The sequence below is a fragment of the Centrocercus urophasianus genome, unplaced genomic scaffold, assembly GCF_019232065.1.
Source record: "Centrocercus urophasianus isolate 14NV4802_14NV808 unplaced genomic scaffold, USGS_Curo_1.0 seq_2, whole genome shotgun sequence".
Taxonomy (NCBI): domain Eukaryota; kingdom Metazoa; phylum Chordata; class Aves; order Galliformes; family Phasianidae; genus Centrocercus; species Centrocercus urophasianus.
The window spans coordinates 3,778,061-3,792,640 of NW_024884755.1; the positions used below are offsets into that span (position 1 = coordinate 3,778,061).

General features: G+C 36.2%; 1 protein-coding gene across 2 annotated transcripts in view; it reads left to right on the top strand.

Annotated features, from left to right (window-relative positions):
• LOC122161907 overlaps positions 1-14,580 on the top strand; it is a 218,954-nt gene that overhangs the window by 97,160 nt on the left and 107,214 nt on the right. For both annotated transcript variants that reach the window (XR_006169342.1, XM_042821674.1), the window contains exon 3: positions 1,385-1,632. The gene's annotated coding sequence lies outside the window, so the exon portion shown is untranslated. The remainder of the gene's footprint in view (positions 1-1,384; positions 1,633-14,580) is intronic.

A 14,580-nucleotide genomic window follows, 5' to 3' on the forward strand; every position in this document is an offset into this window, starting at 1 on the left:
CTCCAAAAGTGGCTGCTGATTTTCACACAGTAGTAGCTAAACATTTTCAGTGGCAGTCAGTGAACAATTACATGCTACAATTTACACTGTCTTCTCTAGCATGTTCTTTGACTGAAGAAGCACCTATTATTAGCTAGGCAATAATCAAATACTTAAAATAGGCATGTAAAAGAAGATTTGGAGAATAATGCATGCTACCATTTAATAAGCATTTCACTCCCTCATTAGATGCACTGAAGTGTAGAAACCCAAGTTATATTGCTATATTTTTAGCTGACAAATTTGCTGTTGGGACGGTTATGTTTTCTCTTTGCATTTTCTTCATACAACAATCTAGTTTTATAAACACGGATCATCTGTAATGCAGTGAATGTAGTGTACAACAATTTTTTGAATGACTTTTTAGTTGTTAGATGGCAGAAATCGAAGTTAAAAGAATACTGAAACTAGAAAAGTGAAAAACAATATGAAATGTCTCAAAACATTTAATTTTCAATGAAATAATAGAATATCACTGTACCACTTGTAACATAAATGGGATTGTTTGAAAGCTATCAACCTGTTCATGTACTGATATAGATAGACTTTTTCAAGATAGCCAGTTCTCAGTGAGCTTAGGAAGGAAATGCTGCTTTCGTGTATATATGTTTCTTGTAAAGATGTTTGGTTAGTAACAGTTTGCAATATGACAACTTAAGCAATAGACAGTATTGGTAATGCAACACCAACAACAGAAAAGGTGGGCAAGAGCCACTGTTTATGTTTGATTGCTTCAGAATATGAATTTCTAAAGGAAGTGCAAATAATTTAGCTCATTTTTTAAGGCAGAGAACATACTTTTATACTGATAGAGCATCTTACTTTCTTTCTGCTCACTCTGTTTCTAGCCTAGAGGTATACTTAAGTACACTGGCTGTGTAGTGACCTAATGTTTGGTTCAATTTGTCCAGGACAGACAAGGAGCAGTGTAAGTGTAATTCTATTCACATACTTCCAGACTGAGTAGTTTATATTAAAATTATTTATTATTTTAGAACACCAGTTAAAGAGAGAAAAAATTAACTTTTTTCTTTTTAATCTCCACTTCTTAGATATAGCCTTATAGTATACACTTACCACAGGGTGAACTTCACTTACTACTATTTTTGTAGTTCTTATACCTTTGGCCTTCTGACTTGAGTGATACAATAAATAAAATAGAGAACTGCAAGATGCAATGATTAATAGAAAAATAAAGCTTCCATCAGGTATAGAACCTGAGTACCACTTATTCTGCATTTACATTGTGGTATTTGGAGATCATGAAATCTCATTGTAGGGTCTGGGGGTGATATTTGTCATTTTGTACTAAAGCAGATGATCATCATGTATTTCTCCATTTCAGGAACCCCTGCAAGGGTGTTCTACTGCAGAGAAACAAAGACTGCAATCTCAAGCATCTACTTTGAAGGCACCCAGGAAACATACCAACTTAATGTAGCCAGGATCTGCATTACTATCCCTAAGAAGACTTAAATCTTTGGAACTTAGAAGAAAAACTATTCTGTGCAGCATGATAAACCTGTCAGGAAACAGAAGACAAAGTCCTATCTGATCTAAGGTTGTGGAAAGCTTTCCAACTCACAAGATAAGGTAAGCTCAATCCAAATAGAAAGTGGAACAATTTTTTTGATGGTATTAATAAAAATCAGCAATTTCCAAGATACGTGAAGTAAAATGCTATTATAATCAAAAATTGCTTTCTAAATTCCTCACCTTTTTTATTTTTTTTTGATGGGAAGTGCTAGGTAATATTCACATGCTGCGCATCATGTGCCACATCAGATGAGCTTGAGCCTCTTTTGAAAAGCACAAGATTAATGTGTCTTTGCTCATAGGAGTACATAATATCTGGTGCTCAGTTCCACCTTCTACCAATGGAAAGCTACTGCTTTTGCTACCGAGCAGAACACTATCCTGGTTTGTAATGCGATTATTAAATTGCATGGGGGGCCTGAGTAAAATTTTACCTTGATTTTATAGAGTCATTGCCTTTAATGGACTTGTTCCGAATTTTCACCGGTATAACTGCAAGTAAAAACAGGCCAGAAGATGTCACGTAAGACAGAATAATTCCATCTTGTAAACCATAATGCAGGTTACATGTAGTTAAGTATGGGTCCAGTAAATTCATCTTTCAGATGATGTGTTAAGTGACCTAGGATGCTCACGGTTACTTAAATTTTCCTGTCTCTTCTCATAGGACAAGGGAAGTTCAATACTAATAGTGTCCAAAAGAAATTCTAGGTAGTATTTTACTTAGCTTAAATTGTCTTTTTGCATATGTTTAGATCGTTGTTCTTCACTTCATCTTTCTGAAAATCTAACCAATTGAGTCGTAACTTTTGCAAATGACAGATGTGTTATTGCCCAGAAACAACATACACTAGAATTTCTCTTAATCTGTACAATTGAACTGCAAAACATCGATAAAGTCTGAATTGAAAAAGCAAGTGAAGAGTCAAGATTGATGTTTTAATATTTAAGGACAGATCCTCAGCTAATATAAATTATTTTAGATTTCTTGAACTACCATTTTATTTTTATCTGGTTTTCATTTCTTAAAATAATATTCTATTTTATTTGGTCATGCACCCTAGGTGTTACTAGTCTTGCCTGTTTATATAAAATCTCTTGTGACAATTTGGTCTTAAATGAAAAAACAAGGTACAAAGTATTACTCTTTTTTTCTTTTTTTTTTTTCTTTTTCCTTGTATTTGCCCTGAATTTATTCTAAAATAATTCTACAAATTAGTTACTGTAAAAATAAATATTCTTTGAAAATTACTGGCTTTCTGCATTTGCCTCTTTGGGCAAACCCATCTGCATTTAGGATCGCCTCAGTTAGTTGTTGCTACATACAGAAATAAGTTGTGTTTTCTGCCAGCCTTTTGGAAGATAGGATAGTGTCATGCTATGGGATGTTGTGAACAGGTATGTATGCATTAAAAAAATGTAAGGAAGGGCATGCAAAGCAGTACTTCAGCATTCAAGTTAAACACATCAAATTGGAAAAGAGTGCTGTGAGCAAACTAGAAAATGGAATGTGAACAGGAATAGTAGTTTCAGCTTACTAGTTACAGGTCTCCTAAAATACTATAGTTTTTGGATTTCAATTCTGCAATACTATATATTTGGTTTTTCCAGTCCAAGTCCGTAGCAAATTACAAATTACTTGCATGCTGTGCTGAGACACACACACACACACACACACACACACACAAAAGTAGGGTAGAAACAGCTGCTGTTGGCTCTGTAGTTTTGCTGCCAGTGATTCCTAAATTCAGCCAACAAACACAGTTCTCCTTCACTTGTAGAGCTTCTGGTTTGTCTTGGCCCATGAAACCCTTTGTCCTTTGGCAAAATTTCACTGGAAACCTCAAGCAAATACTGTTTGATCTTTTCCAGCTTGCCTCAAGGAAGAGTATCATGGTTTCAGCTATCCTTCCTCTTCTGAAGGGAGGGAGGGGGAAATTGTATGTGAGGAATCATCTGTGTACAGGCCTAGTCTCAAGAGTCCCAAGAAGTCTTGAACAGCTGTGACTCCTGTGCTTAACATGTGCTCTTCAGTAAAGCATTTGCCAGGATAACCACTGACTAACACATATAATGGTTCTTATTTTATTTTCCATCTGTATTTTCCATGCAGTTTACCTGGCACTCTTAACCTCTCCAGAGCTAGAGGACTGCAAAAACTTCCTCTTTGCTAAGTTCAGTGTGTTACCTTACAGGGATAGGAGTCAGCACAATTCTGTTTGCAGGAAAAAAGTCAGGGGTTGTGGCACTTGGTCTTTGATGACTGCCACCCATTGAGATCAAACTGTACTGGCAGCTTACGTGTCATCAAATACTGTTTCAATCTTTTGAATCAAATTCTATAATTTCTGGGTTCAGAATGGCCCTGAGATTCAGGAATTGAGGAAATGAGCAAAGAAAATCAAGGAAGATGAAAAGAGTAGAAGTCTCTCTGACACCAAGACTTAAAAGGAGACTTGCCCTTCTGCCTCGCAGATACACATTTCTACCCAATTTCCACCTGGAGTAAAAACTGGGCGATGTAGAACACAGCAATTTTGCATGTTTGTCTGATGTTCCTCTTCTTTGCTTTCCTTCTTTTTCTTCCTGCACACTTTTCAGATTTGGATTGGCTGCCTGATTTTGGATTACGATCATTTCTATGTAGTCAGCTGGTCCTTCAATACTTACTATGATTTGCTGTACACAACATGATCTTTCTCATTATTCTCACCTTTTCTGTTTGCTCGTGTTGAGATTCTGAGTATACCAGATTAATCACTTCAGTCCTAAATCAGAGAAGTCTGCACATCTGGTCAGTCTCTTTTTTCTGATAGCAAGATGGCAGAGCCATTGAAAACCACAGCCAATAGGAGTAGGTTGAAGAAGACATGGGATTTTTTTTACAAGGGCATGAAAAAGTAAAGAGTATGAGAAGATAGCAATTGTCACAACTTAACAATTAACCTACATGGAAAAAACATCAAAAATGGTTTTAATCTCTTCAAGAATAATATCAGGATTTCCTTGTGAATTGCTTGTGAGATCCTAGTATAATACAAAAGCATTTAGGAACTTGGTACTAATTATTAAGAGGTGAATAAATGCAGTAAGTTTGATTTGTCAGTTCTATCTTGAATTCATCTTGTTTAGGTTTGGGAGGATCTGACTCAGAAATACCCATTCTGTTAGTATTTTTCATGACTCTAAATGTCTTCAAAAACTTGTTTTAAAAATGAATTTGATTTCAGATATCTTTGACTAGACCTGTATCCCAAAATCTTAGATGTGTAGGAAACATATTTCTGTCTTATCCAATGTTTTGAAAAGACAATCTGAAATTTAAGGCAAACAAAAGGAGGAGTACTCTGATCAGATTCTGGGCTTAAAATGAAATTAAAGTAAAAAGAAGTTATTTGCTATTTGTTACTTTAGAGTGGAAAATTGTTAAATGAAAATGTAATTTTTTTTATAGATATCCACTTAAAATTGTTCTCTCTTTAGGCATTATGAAAAAAAGCTGAAATGTTCCTATAAAAGTATCTTGGTCACCAAAACTGCCTTTTTGTTCAAATATTTTTACAAGTACATTAGTTCAGTAGTTCTGATTCACTCAGAATGGTAGCATCTTTATATTCCAGATTGGAGGAGGAACTGGATACTTGCTTCTGTGAATATGCTCCTACTATAAGTGTGTAAGATGGGACCTTACTGTGAGTCAAATGACAGGGTAGTCTCAAGCAGACAAGTGAAAAGCTTGTGAAAAATGTGAACTCTCCTTAAACAGTGTCGCTTCTCTCTGGTTTAAGTTGGTATAATATCAGGAATTGTGGAACAGGAAAGAAATGCAGGAGAGAAAGGTATGGTTTTTTAGGCTTGGGCAATCCAAGATCTGGTAGGGTGAAAGACATCTAGGAATGGTTTGTTCCTTTCATAAACAAATTATTCATTCTTATTGTATCATTGCTTATTCTTCTGGATTATTAGCAGGTTATTTTCTTTTTAACTCTTAAAGCCTTGCCATCCACCTTCAAAACTGCCTCTAGGCATCTTTGATTTGTATGGTTAGCATTTACTCCCTGAGGTCTTATCAACCTTGGCAGTTTACAAATCATATTTTCACATGCATGAATCACCCTTGACTAATTTCTCCGGTACAGTTTGAGCATAAATAACCTTTTCTTTGGCAGCTGCATTCCACTTATTTATTTATTTAATTACTTACTTACTTACTTACTTATTTATTTTCCACCTGTTTATTTTCAATAAACCTGGCATGAATAATTGTATGGTTTTATGGAATACTGCAAAGTAAATCTGTATCAAGATCTGGTTAGATATGTGCTGTCTTGTGGGTTTTGTTGTGTGTTCTTTTTTTCCCCTATTGTGAGTCCTTTTTTCTAATCTCTCTTTCAAAATCAATGAGTTCACAGTGACTTTTGATGTTATTCTTCCCCATGGTAGTTAAGCGTTTCAAAGAACAGAGTGAAATTAACTTTCTCATTGTGACATTGTGTTTATTTAGTAAATATAAAAAAAGATAAAGGTTCAGAAAGTCTTGGGTTCTGCAAAATCTGACTTCCAGTAAATAGCAAGTCAGGGTTGCTGATAACATCAGATGTTGCAGGTAAAAACATTAGATAACAACGCAGTGAAGAAATACAAGGGCATAGCAAAACTCCAATATCGGTACCCCTGCATCAAGAAAATACCTTATGCTGTGTCACATAGTTTCTTGCTGCATAGAAGTGCAGCGTATGAGAACTAGTGTCAAACAGGAGACAGAGCTGTTACCACATTTGTTGCAGATATAGGATTTGAACTGCCAAGCTATGAAGTTATGCAGCTTGGCACCAACAGAGAAGTTGATAACAGTTGGAAAGCAAAATTTCTCAGTCCAACTTCAGGCTCCACAGCCAGGCCACTACAGGCTGGTGCATAAAGGAAAGCATTGTATTATGGAATGCTTTAATTGTGACAGGTCTGAACTTTGTTGGAAAGCTGATTTGTTCTTTGTGTTTTCTGAGGTATACTAACAATTCTAGCAGAAATCAAATAGCTTTATTTTTAACTTTCCTGTAAATAAGTAGAAGACCATAAGATGAATCCAACAGCAAATAATTATTATGGAGTAATTCAATTTTTTTAATTTGCTCCTACTAACATACTGTTAAATAATTTGCTGCTTATACAATGGCTGCTCTGAAAGTAATGCCTCCTATTTTATTATGTTGGCCCACAATGTCAGAGGTGGATGTTGGTGGTCTGGCAGTAGAGGTTGAACTGTCCCATCAATTTCATTCAGTTTCATTCTGTGGGACAGATGGGAGCTGAAGGGCAGTCTGACTGAATGGTGTCTTACATGGAAGTGTGGATGAAGCAAAGGTGTGCCATTAAATTCCTCCCACATAAATGGCACCTATTGACATTCATTGACTGAATGTCAATGAATGCTTATTGAACGTTTTTAGAGACAAAGAGTGAATGTGAGCACAGTGAAGTGGTGGACGGTGCCTTCGCAGCGGTGACAGAACAGTGGGTCACCTCTGCTGGTGCAGATTTGTATGAGGGTAGCACGCAGGCTCTTGTTCATTGCTTGTGAAAATGCAGAGCTGATGGTGGTGTCGACATTGAAAAATACTGTTTTGTGGCTGAGGGTTTGTTCTATGAGATGGTATTCTATGCTCTTTGTATCTTTTGTAATTTCCATGGAAATAAGTAGGAGGCTTTACTTTTGGAGCAACCTATGTACTGTGTATTCAATCACCTGTTGCAGATACAGGGAAGTCAGTGCTTCTTTAGTGAAGTAACTGGAAAAAAAGCGTGCATGTACCATAGGATAGTCTGTCACACAGCAAATAGCATTAGCTGAAGCCCAATTCTATAATGTGTTTTCTACAAATAATCTTTGGTCGGAATAGAATTTTTCCTTCTCACCTGCAGATATGTCCTCCCCAGACATCTTCCTGACCTTTGGCCAGAATTTTATTGACAGTGGTATGAGTTTCATTGTCTAATTCTTGAATTGTGTTTGAGACTGGAACAATACCTTCAGTTCCTGTCGCCACGTTCAGAAAATCTGGCGGCACTCCCAGCACTGCCTCCCCAGCTATGGCAGGGCTCTGGTCTGCGAGTGGGAAAGGATGTTCTGTCTGCATCGGCTGTTGATGTGCTGCACTGCACCCTCAGGAGCAGAGCTCAGTAGTACACAGGCCTCAGTGACCTAGCTATCAGAAAGACAGAGACATCATCATAGTAACTTTCACAGAGTGTGTTGAATTAGCATCAGTGAAATTCAGTGTTACCGAACCAAAGTAATAGTAAATATTACTGACCAGAGTACCTCAAACATAAAAAGATCATTTCAACTGGGAGCCCTTAAAGAGCTTTCCTTGTTGAATTTTCATGAGGATCTTTTTTGTTTTCTTTTAAGATTGTAGATTTTGGTTATAAGATATTACTGCATTTTTTCCCTTACATCCTGCAGACTTTCATCTGGATTCCATCAGTTCACTATGTCATTTCCACCGATACTATCTTTCAGATTTTTTACTCTGTAAAAAAGTTAAAAGTCTTCTCTGTGACAGTCTAAATTTAGCAATATGAGCTTGGAGACAAAAGTTTCCTCTTAATATGCTTGTTGCAGAAATATGACTTTCTGTGAAGACTGAAGACCTAGTTTAGGGTATTGAAACCTGACCTGGCTTCAACCTAAAGAGAAAAGGCTTCAGCTTAAGAAAGAACTGTTCCACTATGTTTTTCACAGTTAGTGTGGTTTACTGAGTATTCAAAGGCTGTACGCTCCTTAAAGGCATAGCCTTAGGTGCCATATTATGAACTCATATTTTTTATATAAGTTGAAGTCTTTGTGAAAACTCTTGATGGCTTCTTGTGTTAGCTGGCTGAAGTACTGCCTTTAGGGCACGCGTTGTTCCTTTTAAAAAGGGCATAGAGTAATAGAAAGTTAACAGAGGATAACTTTCTAATAATGCAGCATGCTCCCCATTTCACAGACTTACTGGCAGTTTCAGAGAAACAAGGGGATAAATGTAAAACTGATTTTCCAACCATAAAATGACACCTGAGAGACTTAGAGAAAGATCCAGTCAAATCCACATGCATTTAGGTAAGGATCTTACGTGTCTTTCCATTACAAAACATTGAGAGAATGAGTATTTTAAAGTAATCAGCTTTCATTGCTGTGATGTAGTGGAAAAATATTTCTAAAACTGCAAGTTGTAAGTATCTGATGCAGGTGAGAGCAGAGACTGCATTTCTATGTGAAAACAATTGCAATTATTGTAGGGAAACAAAGCTTGAGGAAGCAGAAGCATCAAATATTTTCAAAAACCTAAAGGATTACTTATAAATAAGTTATCTCATCAGTGTTTTGATTCAAGTTGGCATCCTGTCTTCTCCTGCATTCTGTTGTTGTACCAGACATGTCATTTACTACACTATTGCCAAGGCAGACAAGGTGGCTTTTTCTTGTTTCTGCATTATTTTGATTTACTTTATAAGATTACTACACATGCTTCTTCATATGTTCCATGTTACATTTAATGTCACATTGTTGAAGTTATCATTTCCTATGTTTATTACAAAGAATTCCAACCAAAAATGACTCAATGTGCTACAGCTACCATATAGATGAGTCTCTATAGACTTGTCTTCATCTCTTTAACATTGCCCTCACTTGACAAGTGCTTCCAGATACTTAGATGGCACCTCCCTCGTTCCCTCTTGTCTCCATTGCCTCTCGTCCTAGTGCTGAGCACCACTGAAATAGTCTGACTTTGTCTTTTTTTTCACCCATCCTTCAGGTATTTGTACACATAAAATTTCCCTTGAACCTCCAATTCTCAAGGTGAACAATCCCAACTCTCTGAGCTTCCCATTATAGGAGAGGTGATCCAGACTACTGAACATCTCATTAGCCTTCCACTGGACTCCTAGTATGTTTTGGTCTCTTTTGTACTGGGACAGGGGGATAACACAGAACTGGAATTAAAAACAAAACATAACAAAACAATCAAACTGTAATGACTTAAGGAAAGTTCCTACCTGCTAATTCACAGCACCATATTTCCTCTCTGATTTTGTGTACTTATCTGAAGGCCATGAAAGCAGTGAACTTGGTTCCTCTGTGAAGTAGATTTCATAACTACACAGTAATGGGCATGTTAACAACCTTTCTACAGTTACACCTGATTACTCAGGCTCTTGAATATGCATTACAGAAGTTTCCGCTACCTCTGAATTCATCAGTCTCACTGCTCAGCTTTAATTACTTTACGTTTTCTGTTTGATTACTTTGTATTGTTGTAGCACTGATGTGCTCGATGTTCTACTGAAAATAATAGAATAATGAAACCTCACAATTCTTTGCATGCTCTATCTGTACATTTACACCTAAGAGAACTTAAATATTTTTAAACTACCTAAAGATCAACTCACAGATTGCTATTAAAGCACCATCTTATTGCAGTCTTTCTCAGAGTTAAATAGCGGGGGTTTTATCATTAGGCTGCATGTTCTGAGCAGGAAGCGCAAGTGCTTAAGATGGAAGAACTTGGGGATGTTTTTGACAGCAAGCTTCATACAACCTGAATGGGTCAAAAGGTTTTTCCAGACGTTTTAGGCAATTTTCTCTTTCCAGACAAAATACTTGGAATTTTCCTTTGTGCTTATCAAGGTAAGATCCATAAAGCATTTAAGAAGTCTCCTTTATGTATGTGTATATATATATATATATATATATATGTTGTAAGTTATACCTCTTCTAGGCATCAAGTGAAAAGATAGTGATACTACTTTAGGACTGACTTTCATTTCTACAGATCTATCTTAATATATTAGAACAGGATGATCATTACCATTTTATCTTGTGTTATCTGTCCAGAAGCACAGCTGGATTGACCAGGAGGATCACCTGTCATCTCTGCTATACATAATTCCACACAAAGAGTGGGAGTGCAGGATATTCAGGATGGTTGCCAGCACTCTGCAAACAGCACACTAACTGTTTTTCCAGTTGATGAAGACAAGGTGCTGTAGTTAAGCTGAGCAGCGTGACACTGCACTATTGGAATGGATTTCACTTCTGAAACTTTGTCTTGCAGAAATTCACCATCACAGTTCTTGACTATCCCTCTTTATGCTGCTGAAGTGTAGTGTGAATTTAGAACTTTCTAATATTACACTTTTCCACATTTCTGTTTTTTTGAAGTGTGCAAGTCTAATCAGAATTTTTGTTGAGGGAGTTGGCATTTTGGTTAATATAATAAAACCTTGGTTATTTGGTTAATATAATACGAGAATTAAAGCTATTAAATATGAGGTTTAAAGTACAGTTTAGAAGGCAAACTTATCTGCAGGTCTGATTGGTACAGTGCATGAATTATTTGTGCATCTGAAATGAAACAGGATTATGTACAGAGATTCTGTGGGACACCAGTCTATATTCTGCTGTCCTTTCTCTTTTCATCCAAGTGCTAATATTCTAGTTTTGACATTTAGGTTGCAAACTGTGTGAGTCTGAGCACAAGTATGGCTTTAATATGACGTTACTGGATTTATTTAGCAACATCACAGTGCAGCTGAAGAAACTAAAATAGTTCAACATGTGGCTTTGTTTGTTGGTAGTGGAGAAATGTACTTAATTGGAGAGTCACTGGCCTTATGGTTCATATGACAAAAAGGGAAGTTGTTAAATTCTGCATGGTATCCAAGAAAACTGAAAGTGGATTGCCAAAGGCTAGCAGAAAAACGGGCAAAACTTCAGCTATTCTTACTTTTGGCAGTGTTTTTTTTTTGTTTGTTTATTTGTTTTGTACAGAAATTTATAGCAATCGCTTAGAGTACATTAGAGATCATTGCAAGTAGTAAATAAAAATATTTTTATTTTACCTTTAAGTACATTTAGATCATAAATTTTTGTGGGTTAATATTCACCTAATTAGTATTGCCCACATGTTGGTAGATGATGCATTTAATGAAAGACAGCAAAGTCTGACAGTTGCAACCCTTATTTTCAAGGCAAGGTAAAGATTGCACTGGTGATTCTATTACTGTATTTTGTGTGTCCTGAACAATCTGATTTGGATTATGTTCTTTGAATAGGATGAGAATTTGGTACACTGTGCATCTTGTCTTAATGTCTGTCTTGTTTATACAAGATAGTGGGAAGAAGCAACAGTAAACTTATAGACCTTCTAACAGTAGAACTTAGTTTTACATACTAAGAAGTATGTCTCACTGTATGGGAAAAGTAACACAAATTTTTTTTAAACTTGAAATGAGTACTGGTCAAGAATGTAGTATCTCTTTGATGGGCAATACTCAATTAAAAAACAAACAAACAAACAAAAAAACTCCCAAACCAACCAAACAAACAAAAAAACCCAAAGTTCTGATTTTGCAGATGATTTAGCATTCTATTTAAATCATGTATCATTTCATTTGCAGCCAAAGTCTCCTCAGTAGCAGACTCCGCTGTTTCAAGTTATAGAACCAGGAAAGTATATGTGATTAGTGACTCACTTATTGGGAAATTTTTGTTTGGCAGAATTCTTCCTGTCTGTTGATGCTGTAGGAGGGGAAAAAAAGGAACAATGTTGTTCCAGCATTATAAAATGATTAATCATGGAGGAAAATACAGTTTTCTGCAATAATATTGACCTGCAATGGTTGAACCACCCTGCTGAAACTCGTGACATTTTTCCAGTTTCATTCAGTGGAGGATTTCTTACTTTAATTTCGAAATTAGACCTAGTGATTCCATTCTTCTCACCATGCAAATTAAATATATCACCTGGCAGGTTCACCATGGTTAGGAAACAGGACATACAGCTGGGGGAAAAATGGGACTTTGCAGTTGCTGTATTGTGCATTTTAACAAAGCTCACAGGTTATTTTCTCTGTTCCTTCAGCAGAGGAGTTTATTTTCTTTTTTTTTTTTTTTTTGAGAGAGAGGGAGAGTTTATTCAGATTTGGTATTATCTGTTGCAGATTTACCATACCTTTCCAGGACTTTCAGCAGAGTCATTTCTTTAAAACTGTCTCGTTCACTTATGCCAGAGTAAATACTAACGCAGGTATATCCATGCTAGGAAATTGCACCAGTGTAACTGTAAGGTGGGATAGTTAAATCAGCACTATGTTTAGACTTAAGTGCTTTGCTGGATTTTGGTCAAAACACTTTAAAAGTAGTGTTTAATTCTGGTTTTGTGCCAGCTGTGTGCCTAACTCAGCCACCTGTATTCATATTTTATGCTTAGCCAGGAGTATGCAACATGTTCAAAAACTTAAGGGAAAGTCCCACTGAAATCATCAGGGATTAAGGATATGCTTAAGGGTAGCCATTTGCTTATCCCCTTCCATGACTTGGGAAGGATTTAAGCATATGCTTAGAAAAAAATACATGCTGAAGTTTTAGGCTGAATAAGTAACTTTGTTTCTTATAGTGGCAATGAAGAAATTCTTATTTTGAATGTAACAGGAAAATTCCTAGAATCAGTCAGCCAAAGATAATTGCTATTTGGACAGCTCTGAATGCCCATGGTAAGAAAAGTACATTTTACCCAAAGAAAAACATGCCACTTTAAATCAGTACAACCTACAGGGCAATATTATTTTTATTAACACTTATGCTGTAATGCTGAAAGTTGTTATACGTTTGACTCAACCCAATAATCACACAATGTAAATGATATTTAAACAGGAGTGTATTACATTGCAAAGATTAATTAACCTGAAGGTTACTCTACGCTATTCTTCAGGGCAAAAAGTATAATTTACTCCAAGGTTAAGGCACCTTTACCTTGCCAGAGTTCTTTAAAATTGTTTTGAAAATTCTTTTCTTGAGAAGCAAGGCAATAAATTATTCTACAGGACACATTAGGTAGTGCAAAATTCTGCCAGTAGGCCTACTTCAAAAGTTATAAAATACATAATCAACTCTTGCTGGGCCCTCCAAGTGATTATTTGTTTCAGGTCAATTACACTAGAGAAGAATTTCACACGTGCACTGCTCAGGTGGGCTCCATGGGGCCACAGAGATTGCTGGGTCTGTCCCAAAGCTGAGATGCTTCTTCCCAATGCCATGCCTTCTGGAATACCCCTACTATGTCTTTTTTTTTTTGTATTTGAATTGTTCTGCTTGATAAGTTAGTTAAGCCTATAGAAACCTAGAAACCGATTCACTGCATATTGTTATTTTTTTCCTCTGTATAATGAATTTGTATATCTTCTGTGCAGAAAGAATATCCAAGAGTCTTCAGAAGATATAGATTTATTTATGAAACTATCTCTTGCGTTACATTTTACATGCTTGCAATTAGTCTTTATTTTCTGAATTCAGAGTGCAAGCTGTTTGCCCTGCTGGCCTTCTTGTCAAATCATTAGACCTCATGCTCCAAGCTCATTGGAAGGCTTTTTGGAGGAATATTTGTGCAGTACCAAAAGAATTTGCACTGCTGTGTGTTTCATCTCTGTGGACTGCATGCTCAAAACTTGATCTGTGTGTGCTGGAATTTGTTTTGCTTTGCTGAATGTCTTTGCACAAACCTGCATGAGATATTCCCCTTTCTATAGCAAAGACAGAATGCTTTTCTTTTCAAACCCTTTTTCTTTTCTCACAGTGTTGTTGCTTCTCTCCTGTGCTAAGAACATGATAACATATTTAAGCAGTGCACAATATGACATTTTAGCATTAATCCTTAATGTTATTTTATTGGAATGTGTAAACACGTATATTTTTCACTGTCTCATACACCACTATAATTTCTTTTACTCTGTTAAATTCAGATGTAATTTAGGGTGGAAAAATACATTTTAGAATTACACCTGCAGCATGTAGTATTAGTACGAGTTTTCCATAGCATGACAGTGATGTTTCAACAATCTATACATATTGATTTAGGCTGATAATAAACAATTTGATTAGGCTCTATCTATAGGCTGTCATTTCAATCACTGTCACTGGTCCAATAGAGTGGAAGGCAGCTAGCAGACACATATGGCAAG